The 11,668-nt window shown below is 39.5% G+C and overlaps 1 non-coding gene across 1 annotated transcript; it reads right to left on the bottom strand.

Moving 5' to 3' along the window:
- Positions 1–764: 764 nt before the first annotated feature.
- LOC104429218 lies at positions 765–8,742 on the bottom strand. The gene is made up of 10 exons (XR_005551349.1): positions 8,012–8,742; positions 7,405–7,564; positions 6,810–7,207; positions 6,025–6,120; positions 5,754–5,826; positions 4,594–4,876; positions 3,556–3,886; positions 3,172–3,442; positions 2,589–2,870; positions 765–1,419 (listed from the first exon to the last, which is right to left on the bottom strand). It is a non-coding gene; the product is annotated as a subtilisin-like protease SBT2.3 (transcript).
- Between the last annotated feature and the right edge of the window lie 2,926 nt (positions 8,743–11,668).

The following is an 11,668-nucleotide window of genomic DNA, read 5'->3' as shown; positions in this document are numbered from 1 at the left end:
AGAAGGAAACATTATAAAACAGATTTCAATAGAAAAAATGGTTGAGACATAAGTCGAGATACGTTGGTACAAAAGATTACCTTTCGACTAGAGGAGAAAGAGCATAACAGAAGCCTCCCATGTGACTGAGAGACACATGAGTACGAAGGTATTAAGCAAACCTTATACATCAAACAATTGACGCGGTGGGAATGAATTAATACGCTTAGGCTATATATAACTCAATGGCTCAAAATAGGTTTAGCTGAATAAGTTAACAGATCGGAGTAGAGTTTTCTTTAAAGTTAATATAAATCTCGAACTATAGCTATGACAAATTTATTCTAAACTAATTTTTTTATCACCAAAAATTTCAAATTAATATACTTGTGACAAATTTAATTCACCAAAAATTCCAACCTAATATATTTATAATTATACCCTCCGTTAATTTCCATTAAACTGGATTAATATGGCGAAAAGTCACAAACCGATACACCTATAATAAACAAAGGGTAAAACTCCGAACTTATGTACCTATTAATTATCACGTATTATTTAACTCAACAAATTGGTGATAAAATTTAACGGGATATAAATTTTATCACAAATATATCAATTTAAAAAATTTTATGGTCAAAAAATTAATTTAGACTAATTTTATCACTGTACTGATTTAGATTTTTTTATTTTCTATTTTTATATTACACCTTTCTTTAATAATCTCTCCAGCCCAGGTGACGCATCCCAAGATACTGAGATTCACGTGGGTCACGACACGCCCCTTTTCCTGCCAATGCAGGCAATGGACAAGAAAGATCAGCATTGAAGTGAAGCAGCGTATTTGAACACTGTTACATGATCTGCTAAGCATTTACACGACTATGAACAAACATTCGACTTACATTACAGATCTTGCCACAAATCGGAGGAGCAAAAAAATCAAAACCTGGAAGCACAAAAGGTTACAGACAAGATAGATGAAAGGACAAAAAAAAGAAAATCTCTACACTCAGCTGTTAGTAGAGTTATAAAAGATCTTTACGATGACTGACAATGGTATGTTTGCAGCGTGGCCTTGAGTTCCAAACAGCCCGATTCTCCCAAAGGTGGCCGAGGAACTATTGACTGTCGCGTTAAAGGAGACACTCAGTACCTGCGTCTGGCCGTTGGCGATGGTGAAGCGAGTCGGAGCTACCTTCATGGAGACCCCGTAAGGGGCGCTCCAACCAACACTGTAAGTTTCATTTCCAGCAATGTTTGTGACTGTACGTTGAACTGTCCTAGAACTGTTGAGCGTCACGATTGTGATAGAGGGCAAGTTCAGGTCGGCACCACTAATAGTGTTGTTGTAAGCCCAACAACTTTGGCCGGTGTAGTTCCAAACAATGGGAGCCGAACCGTTAATGCCACAGAGAAATGACATGTAATCATCATAACCTACAAGAACAGCATCAGACAGGCTCATGTTAGCCCCCACGTAAGCAAGCATCGAACAGAACAAAGAACAAGCACAAGAGAGATGATGTAATGGTCCATTACTCTGCTACTTGTCAATTAGAGAGAACCAGGATACCTATCACATGCACAGCTTGAAAATTCTGGTGAGGACTCTTAATTAATTGAAAATATAAGTTGATGTTATGTTGTTTCAGAGGAATTGACAGAACTTAAAAATCAAGAAAAGAAAGAAAACTCTATGGTCTTGGGTCAATACCGGGTCACCAAATTGATGAGTTGGATGTATAAAAATCGATTTATCTAGAGATTTTACATAGACAATGTGGACATTTTCGTGATGTCAATCTCTTGGTAGAACAGACAAAGCAGATTTTATTCTAGAGGTAAAAGTAACTCAAGAAAATATGTCATAACATGAAGCACATTGGTTCCTTATTGGTTCCTTACCAGACAAGGAAAAGATACTCAAATCAGGCACATTGTTTCTGTATTCTGAGTATAAAATCAGTTGCTTATTCAAGAAAGCCATCCTTTTAGTGTTGAAAGAAATCTGTTCACAACAGAAACTTATAAAAATGTACTTTATACTTTAAGGACTTTTTCTCGTACATTAACTGTTGACTATAATTAAACATTTGATTACTGTCCTTGAGGATATCCTTCCGTTGAATAAATTTCTCAAAATGACAAACTAATTAATAGTCATCGATTTTTCACTTCATTATGTATATTTGCAATTGAAAAAAAAATTGGAATTGGTACTTCAGCACTTGCACCAGTCAAGTCCAAACTCAATCCTTCTCCGATAAGTAAATCTGACCATATACCGGTTATGCTGACCCATGAGCCATTTGGCTTGATTGGCATGACAAAATTAAAGTACAGTTGGAGTTGGACTTAGCTGCACCCATTATGCAATAAAGGCAAATTAACAGACTTATCACAACAAATTATGATTGGACTACAAGAGATATTCTTCATTTTGGGCCAATGAAAAGGACATATCCATGATTTGGAATTCTACCATTGTAAAAAGCAGATGACTCAGGACACTCCTAATTTTATCAATTTAATTGACTTTCGCATCTGATTGGGTAGAGGATGTTTCCAGACAAAAGAGTATAACTGGCATAGGCAGAATAACTTACTGGAGTCAAGAATAAGTCCCGGATTCAAAGCAGCGGTTGCATTCACAAAACCGCTGCCCATGTCAAAAGGCGTTGCTGGGGACTGATTTTGATCTGGGTTGGCATAAGCGCGCTGAGCCATTATCAGTCCCCCATTCTTGTCATATAAAGAAGCCGTTGTAGAAAGAGCAGATGCAATGGCAGAAGGACTAAAACTTGGAAAATTTTGCTTAATTAGCGCTGCCAGCCCAGCAATATGAGGAGCAGCCATGCTTGTCCCAGACATCATCGCAAAGTTTTCACCTGAATCATTGAATCTACTTTAGGAGGCAGCATATAAGAAGAAGAGAACCAGGATAAACAGACTCTGCAATTCCATTGCATTTGGCACAGGAGAGAAGAAATCTTGCCTCGATCACTAGGTAAGCAATCAATACATGCACAAGAAAAAGAATATCAAGCTACCTATATGAATAATTAAATGTCTTGCAGATACCGATGCTTTATGGGAATATCTTTCATGCAGTAATGGATTAAAACAGAAACCCATTGCACTGGTCAAATGAATCAACACCAATTGCTGTATATATTATGATGGTCATACCTTCGAATTCCATAGAATCAGTGCCAACAGAGCTCCAAGCAGCCCATATGAAATTACCAGGGGCAACCAAGTTTGGCTTCAATATATCTGCGTTGGTGAGAGAACTGTCTTCTGGATCAGGTCCTCTGGCCGAGTAGTACATGACTTTTGGAGCAGAAAAGCTGTAGTTGGCTTTCAGCCCGCCCAAGATGCTAGCAGTGGCTCCAAATGTAACAACCTGTTTTGTCTGTCCGTCCCTCTCCACAGAAGAATTGTAGTATTGAAGCAGTATCTGTCAAATATATGAGAAAGATCACTATATAGCAAATACAGTTCTTTGGCACTCATTCTTGAATCAGCAGCCAACTAACAGCAACGAGACTCTGTTAATGGCATTGGCTGTACCTTGGAATCATCTGATGTTGGAATAATGATGCCAGGCATCTTCAATGGAGTTGATTAAGCTGAAACCCAATCACAAAAGGATCCATGTAAAACACGATACCAGCTGCGCTAAGGTTATTTGCTGTTTCTAAGGCCTGTTGGATGGTGGAGAGTCCAAGCACAAACCGGATTGAGTAGCTGCATATCAAAAGGTTCCCTTGGACATGATCTGGATCAAAGTTTGTAGAGTCCTGACATTCACCGACATACATGTCTTTGGAAGTTGAAGTGTCATTGTTCAGAGCATCGAGTGCTGAGACTAGCTTGTACATCGTATCTTTATCGATTCCCGCTGAAAAAGAATGATGAAATGTTTATTTGCATCTTGACAGGTGTAAAGAGTAAATTTGGGATTAAGGGGTAAAATGTACTTCTCCACAACCACCCAACACCAAGCATGTGCATCCACATAAATTAGCTCACTACCAGAACCATGTATACTGCGATAATGGAGATGAGTCATAATCAACAAATCCAATTCCTGCAAGACTAGTGAGAAGTGTGATTCCTTTCTTGACTTTTTACTGGTTTTAACCATAGAATAAGCTCCTTGTTTTATGAATCAGCAAGTACGAAGTTAGTGATCTGTGTATTGTATATCTGATGATCCAATTTTTTCCCCTTTTTAGTTTGGACAGGGAACGACCCCCATCCGTGAGAATCAACATATCTTCAAAAGGTCATCAGATTCAGGAAATTAATTTCGATAGTGAAAGAAATCCACAGACTATCACTCTTCAAACCAAACAATCTCAGTTTCCATCAATCTTGATCTAGGTTTTAAATAAGAGGCAAGTGATCTGAACATAGAACCTTTTTAAAATCCTGAGGCAATACAAATTTGAGTCCAGTTTGGGAACCAAAAGTAAAGGCTAAACTAGACAACTTGATCTTTTGGGGTTATTTGAGAAAAGTCAGTTGCAAAACGTAAGTGAACCAAAATTAGCACTAGAACAAAAAGAAAGAGAGAAAATAAGCATCAGCTAACAGATGGCTTACGCGCAAGGCCAACTCCAGCAATTGATCGGTTGTTTCCAAGAACTATGGAGTTTTGGTACACTCGGTCATGAGCAGCAGCACCAACAGTGAAGATCCATGGACTGAAGGAAGATACGCTTTTTGGTGCAGGCCCAGTATTTCCGGCAGCTTGCACAACAAAAATGCCAGCTTTTACTGCTGACAATAAAGCCATGTCAATGGGGTTGAAGAACGTTGCAATTCCAGGAGGACGCCTATTAGGAGTGATTGATAAGCTTATTATGTCAACACCATCCTGAGCAGCCTGTAAATGCATCCATCACAAAGAAAGAAGAAAATCAGTTACGAATGGTAACACCGAGACATATATGTTTCACGATCCCCAAAAAGCACTTTTTTTTTTCCCATTTTCTTTTGCTGTATTGATTGAAGAACATGAGCCAAGGGTAATTAATTATACATCTCTACAAATGGAACTGGTGCTACACAGATTCGTAGAAATTCAAAACCGAAACAGCTCTCTGTGTAGAATCTTTCAAATATAATTCCTCAAACAACCAGAGAATACCAAGAAGTGCACTGAATCATTATTGTTTGTATTGTATAGTCAGGTACAGCACCCGTTTACAACCAGTATAAACTATTATTGAGGAATGCCTATTTCAATCGTAGAGTAAATAGAGAGCCTGAATAATTTTGACGTTTTGACTAAGGTTACGCTCCCTCTGAAAAGCTCATTTATATTTCTCTTAGGGAAAATTGCCACTTATTATGAGTACCTATCTTGCATTGGATATTTTCCTCATAGAAAAGGAAAGACAAGGGTACCAAGGGGAAACAGAATAGCAATCATAACAGTTGCAAGCACAATGCCTTTTAGGGTTATAAATACTCTCTTTTTGGTATGACTACAAAAGAAGTAAAAAACACAAGTATCTTTAGATAAAACAGCCAATGAATAGCCACTGCAAAAGAACCAGAACAAGAAACTTTGGTTTTGCAGAGTAGGAATATTTTGACATCGAAGTGTAATTTGAAAGCGATCCGTCAAATAGCAAGACAGAGAAATACAGTCAACTAGCAGCACATCAAAGTGTTGAGGGTGTCTAAAGTCTTAAACTGTCTACACATAGATTAGCTAAGCAAGAGAAGCTGGTCAGTCAAATCATGTAGACACAAACCTGGTCAATTGCAGCAACGACATCCGCGGCAAAGCCTCCAAAGCTCTTATATAATGACTTGTAAACAGCAATGCTGAAAATTGAAATTGAGTATCCATGTTATCTTAACATAAAAAAGTACTCAATCATATTTTGCTCGAGGTGTAAGTCCATCTTTGAGCAAAGCAGGTAAACAGAAGCAGTTATCATTTATTAGTACTTAATAATCACTGTAAATAATGAATAGAGATAAATAATAAGAGTATAGAGAGACTTGGTCCAGATAAATTACTGTGAACGAGGAGCCATTCCACTTGCATTCCCAAAGTGATGACCAGAAACAATAACTGGAATCCCATGGTTTCCTGCTGCAACTGAAGCTGTGTGCCTGTAATTCCACTATTCGATCCATCAATTGCCTATTAAGTCTTCCATCTAATTTGACAATGTGGAAGCTAGTAACCAGACAACAGTTGCTGTAACTTTGATGCCAACAATATGAGAACAAATTATACATGGCCATGAAGTAAGATTCTTTTTTAGCTTTCGCATATCACTAAATCTATCCTGCCAGCTTACAAAGCTTTACATGTTTTTACTCTGAAAAGTTAACCATAACAAAATGGGAAAATAATGGCTCTTTGTTTTTGACAGAAAATGAAAACAAGGTTTTTACTTTATGCAGTTAACAATAATTTTATGTTGAAAAGAAAAATAAGAAAGAGATAAGGACAGATTCTGAAGCAGAAACCAGTTTTCTCCTCTTGTCACTTCAAGTCCTCAGCCCAGGTCATGAAGAAGGAATGGCTAACAGCGACATATCACCACTATTATCCACATCAAGACAGAGAGAAAATAAAATAGAGGAAATCCTACGATCAAAGGAGTTCAAAGGGAAAACTGATCACAAATTCTCGTTTCCCTCCCACACTCGCATTTTTTACTCCCTCATCCCCAGCTTATAGAACCACAAAGCTACAGTTGTTCCAGTTGCAGATTGAGCAAAAGAGATGCTGACAAAAAAATGACATGGAGACACAAGCATACAAGATGAGAGAAGTCGCATGAAACACTCACGTCCCGTGACCATCTCCATCAAATGGCGATGCGTAGTCCTGAGATGCATTGAAAATTCCTCTGGTTATGGCAGATGCAGCAAAATGCCGGGCCCCGACAAGCTTCCTATTGCATGATCCGGATGGAAAATCCGGGGTGACCTCACAAATCCCTGAGTAATGAGCAGGGACTGGATATGGACGGTCAGACACATCATCGGCAAAGCTGGGGTGTGTCGGATCAATGCCAGTATCAATAAAACCAATCACAACTCCTTCTCCAGCTGAGTCGTACCCACCACGTTGTGCCCACGCTCCATTTGGTAGACCAAGAAATTGTGGAGTATGAGTTGTTGCCGTTCTAACTGAAAAATCCAAAACTACGTTTGCCACCTCTGTCCTCTGTGAAAGTTTGTCGGCCTTCAAATAATATTAACAGGCTAAAGTGAGGTTCTAGATACCATTTTTACATCACTCAGCAACAAAACTTCAATCACCAGCAATGCAAGACATGCCAAAATATTTTCCTCCGTACATCCAGTATGCAGTTATAAGTGCCAAGCAGACAAGGATGAGAACTATCATAAGGAAAAAGACGGTGTTGGGTACTGATATACCTGCTGGGGAGTGACAAGTACTGCAAATCCATTTATTAAGTAGTGATAGCTGTACAGTTTCAGATATTTCTCTCCCTTCAGTACCTTCTTCAATAACGAATCATGAACTCGAGCAATATAAGAACCCGAGCTCCCACCAGAACGAGAAGTGTTCCTGTGCCTGAATTTAGAGTAGGAAGCTCAGAAAACCAATCAAACGCTAAAAAATGAAGCTTAATCAAGATAAGTTCCCGTCATCGCGCCCTCATTAATCTAAAGTCTCCACTAAATTACACATGAACAATTCTTTATACTGCCAATCAAGAAAGGAACTTCCGACGATATCAGCCATAGTAACGTAAAAGACAGTTATAGACACTGCAGAAACAGAAATGAATGGACCCCCACGAGGTAGTTGCCGAACTTGAGAGGCTACAAAACTCTCAAAGGTAAAAATTTACCTCACGAAGCAAAAATCAACTTTCGAAAATTGCAATTTAACCCTTTCAGTAGCTATTGCCAAAGGAAGTAAGTAAATAAACCAATTCCCAGTTTGGTCTCCCGATTCTACAAACGAATAAACAGAATCCAACCACAGCCCGCATTTACAAGAGAAGAAAGAAAGTACCTTGCTTTGTCCATTCTGTTGGATTTCCCCGAACCTCCATGCCTGAACACATTCGTCTCCTTCTTCAGCACACCATAGTCATGGACGACAGGGGCTTGTTTAAGGGTCACAATGTAAACAGCCGTGATTGCTTCCGAGCTACTATTCTGGCACCAAGTGCACACGACCATCCCCATGGAGACCAACACCAGCAAAAGCCAAGAAACGCTCCCCATCCGTGTATACGCACAGCGGGGGCAGAGCAAGAAGAAAGAAGAGAAACCCAAGTTCTAGTTTTATCAGAACACCAACCCCACTGGAAGGAAAAGACCTCACGCCGCCTCCATTTTGACTTCCCCAAGATCTCTCCACAGCAGCAACACCCACGAGAAGAAGAGACAGGGGTGGGTTGAAAAGTGAAGAGAACCCAGAAAAGCTGACGACCTATCCTAGAATGTGAAGACAGCTGGTGCGAGAGAAAGTGCAGCAAGCTTCACATTGAGGCCTCCATTTGATGTGAAGTGATAAAGCCGAAGCAGAAGAAGAAGAAGAAGAAGGGCTTTCTTTATCTGGGGCGAGAAAGAAAAAGGCCCTTCTTTCTTTATTAGCTTTCCGGGAAGAAAAGAGGGGAGGAGTGCGCAGGCAGAGTATTAATAGCTGGAGGGGAGAGCATGGAGAATCTGCAAAAGCTTTTCCTCGACTGAACAAATTTGCTAATATAAAAATCGCTCTCTTTACGGGAAGAAATGCAGATGAGAATCGAACGTTGTCATTTGTTTTTATTCCTCCTTCTTGTTTGACTGTTGTCGTTGTCTTTGGCCCTTGCTTGTTTAGGGCCCCAACGCCGCTTTGTCATCTTCTATTCCGTGTATTGACTAAGGAAAATCAGTGTCAGAACACTGAAACATGTCTCAAGACTCTTAACGTTTGCTTTTTCATTCCATTCCATGTCTTAATTAAGAAAATTCATAGTCACAACGCTAAGACCAAGAAATTATCCTTAGTTTCTTAATTTATCAAGATAAAGAATCTCCTATTATTGTACCCAACCAATTTAGAAAAACAAGTGCATTGTAAGCTTTAAAATTTGTATAAAAGAAGGTTGAAATATAAAGTTTAAATTTTTCAAAAAGTGTAATCAAATTTAGAAAACTCGTCTAGAAATTTGTATCAAGTACTTTCATTAATTTCGTCCATTTTAAGGGATGGAAATATTGATATAGCTTGCTTTTTGTAATTTCTCACAGACATTTCGATGTTGATGGAGCGTCCAAAAATAGCATTAAAGAAAGTGAATTTCCTCACTTCTGTATGTTTCTTTTCTCTCCTCATTGGGAAATAATTTTTTGTGGGGTATTAGGTACAATAATTTCCCTTCACTTTCCTTTCCCTCTTTGGGTATTAGGTACAATAATTTCCTTCACTTTCCTTTCCCTCTTCTCCTGAGCAATGCAACTCTCATACTTTCTTACACCGTTTCTTCCTAACATCTTTCCCTCTTATTCGAGCATTTTCTTTTGTCCATATATTAGTCGAGTACTTAGCTGCGCAACACTAATACCTTTGTTAAGACATTTTTAATTACATAATAATGAAGAATCAGTGAGTTGATTTAAGGTTAATGTGAACCATCATTGGCAGTTATTATGTTCAACAGGGACTCCAGTCCTCGTGTCGTTCTGCCTGAGTTCTTTCATGGAAATCCAAGAAAAGAAAGGAAATGGCGGTTACAACTAACTGAGATTAAGAGAAACTTGTAATTTACGATAGAAGGAACATTAACAAGCACTAACAAGTCCCATCGTAAAAATGATCTTTTCACAGCATCACTCGAAGGGAAAAGTTCCCAAAAGTTCCATCAACAAGCATGGCCATTTAGAAAATGAGTAATCACGGGGACAATAAAGCCAATAATACTAGATGACAATTTTTTTCCCTCCAATAATGTCTCGGATTGTTGGGTAATAAATCATCGACATCATCCACGTACAAACTTAACCAAATTAATGACAGATGATGTCCATATTCTTAACCCATCAATCAAAAATATGATTAGGGGAGATCCCTCCGATTAAAGCTAGAAGAGAACATGGATCCATGCTCAATTAGTTTAATTGATGGGACAAGTTGTAATTATAAGTGTTTATTAAAGTTAGAAAACCAAACTATGAGAGTGCACCTTTTCCCATACTCTCTGCCCATCATTGTCACCATCTTTGAACTATTTGATTTGTGCAGCATGTCTATCCTTCACCTAAGAAAACAAAAAAAACAAAAAACACCCTAGCTCACTAGTACTCCTCCTTCCCTTCTTGTGTGTCTCTAGTCGCAATTGTCCACTCTTCTCCGTCGTCATCACGATCATCATCTCCGATGATTTAATCAATATTAGGCTCTCCAATAACCGCCCCCTTTCTCTACTTGCTCGGGACGATGACGGCGACACATAGTCACCTAGCTCACGTGCATAGTGCTTGTAGTCTTTGAGCTTGATGTCGTAAGCTCTGTGCAAGAGATCCACCACGAGCGCATATGCCCTCGATTAATCTCGTGCAAAGAGCTCCATTTAGAATCGAGCTCCGTTGATTTCAGGGAATGGTGCCACTTTCGAGCTTCATTTGGTAACACGCATAAGCGTGCGCATGGAGAAATCAAAGAAAACGAGTCAATGGGTCGGCACCAGGATCAGGGATGGGTGGAGGTGGATCGGTGGTGGTCATCGACTCGTGCATAAGATTGCGGCGGCTGAAATAGAGCCAAGCGGAGAGCTAGCAGAAATAGAGACAGAGGTGTCTTTTAGGGTTTCATGACTTTATTACAAACATTGACTCAGAGTGGATCCGCAGCCTGCACACAATGGTGTACCTGAAGGGTGAATGAATATGGATTAGGATCTGGAAACGGTGTCCCCCTCCCCATTTAAACATCCAATAAACACCTATCCTATCATTTTGTAAACTCATTTAGTATATCAATCTTAAACTATTCCACATTATTCTTTTTCAGGAAATTTTGAGCAGGAGGGTTCCTCTCCAAAAAAAAAAAAAAAATGACCGAAATTAATAATAATAAAAAGAGAAAAAAGAGAAATTAGGTTATCATGAACAGTGCGGATTGGGTGAGAAAGAATGATTTTTCGTAACCAAGAGAAAGAATGATTGGGGTTGGGTTAATTGCGGTGAAAATGATGGGTGCATGCATGCCTAGCCTACCCCCATCCCCCTTGATTCCTGGCCTCTTCCTCTCCTGCTTTTTTGTCCATTTGTCTCCAACGTTCCAAATCCACCTCCTTTCCTTTCTCGACAGACAAGACGTCCGCTGCAATTAACAAGGGGGGTGATCTTTGCGGTTGTGTGTGGTTTTGGACAACGATTATTTTCACGTCTTTTGTCCGTGAGCGCCACCGGGCTGGGCGGGGTGGTGGTGGGACGGCGGTGCGTCGGCTACTCTCTCTGTCTCTTCCTCTATTGGGGCGGTCGGTGCTCAGTCAGTGCACACATGTGATGGACTTGATGGCGGTGACAAAGACAAATGGCTTTGGAAAGTGCTGCGTGGAATGGAAATTGGATTTTATTCCCCCACTTGAGAGGTTCTCCTACTTTTATAAAAGCTGGATTTGCGCCATTTGGAGTTCCACTATATTTTTTAATTGATTGATTATAATACACTGCGGATAAG

This window comes from Eucalyptus grandis, chromosome 5 (assembly GCF_016545825.1).
Source record: "Eucalyptus grandis isolate ANBG69807.140 chromosome 5, ASM1654582v1, whole genome shotgun sequence".
In the NCBI taxonomy this organism is placed as follows: Eukaryota; Viridiplantae; Streptophyta; class Magnoliopsida; order Myrtales; family Myrtaceae; genus Eucalyptus; species Eucalyptus grandis.
This window is presented reverse-complemented; position numbering and strand designations above follow the sequence as displayed.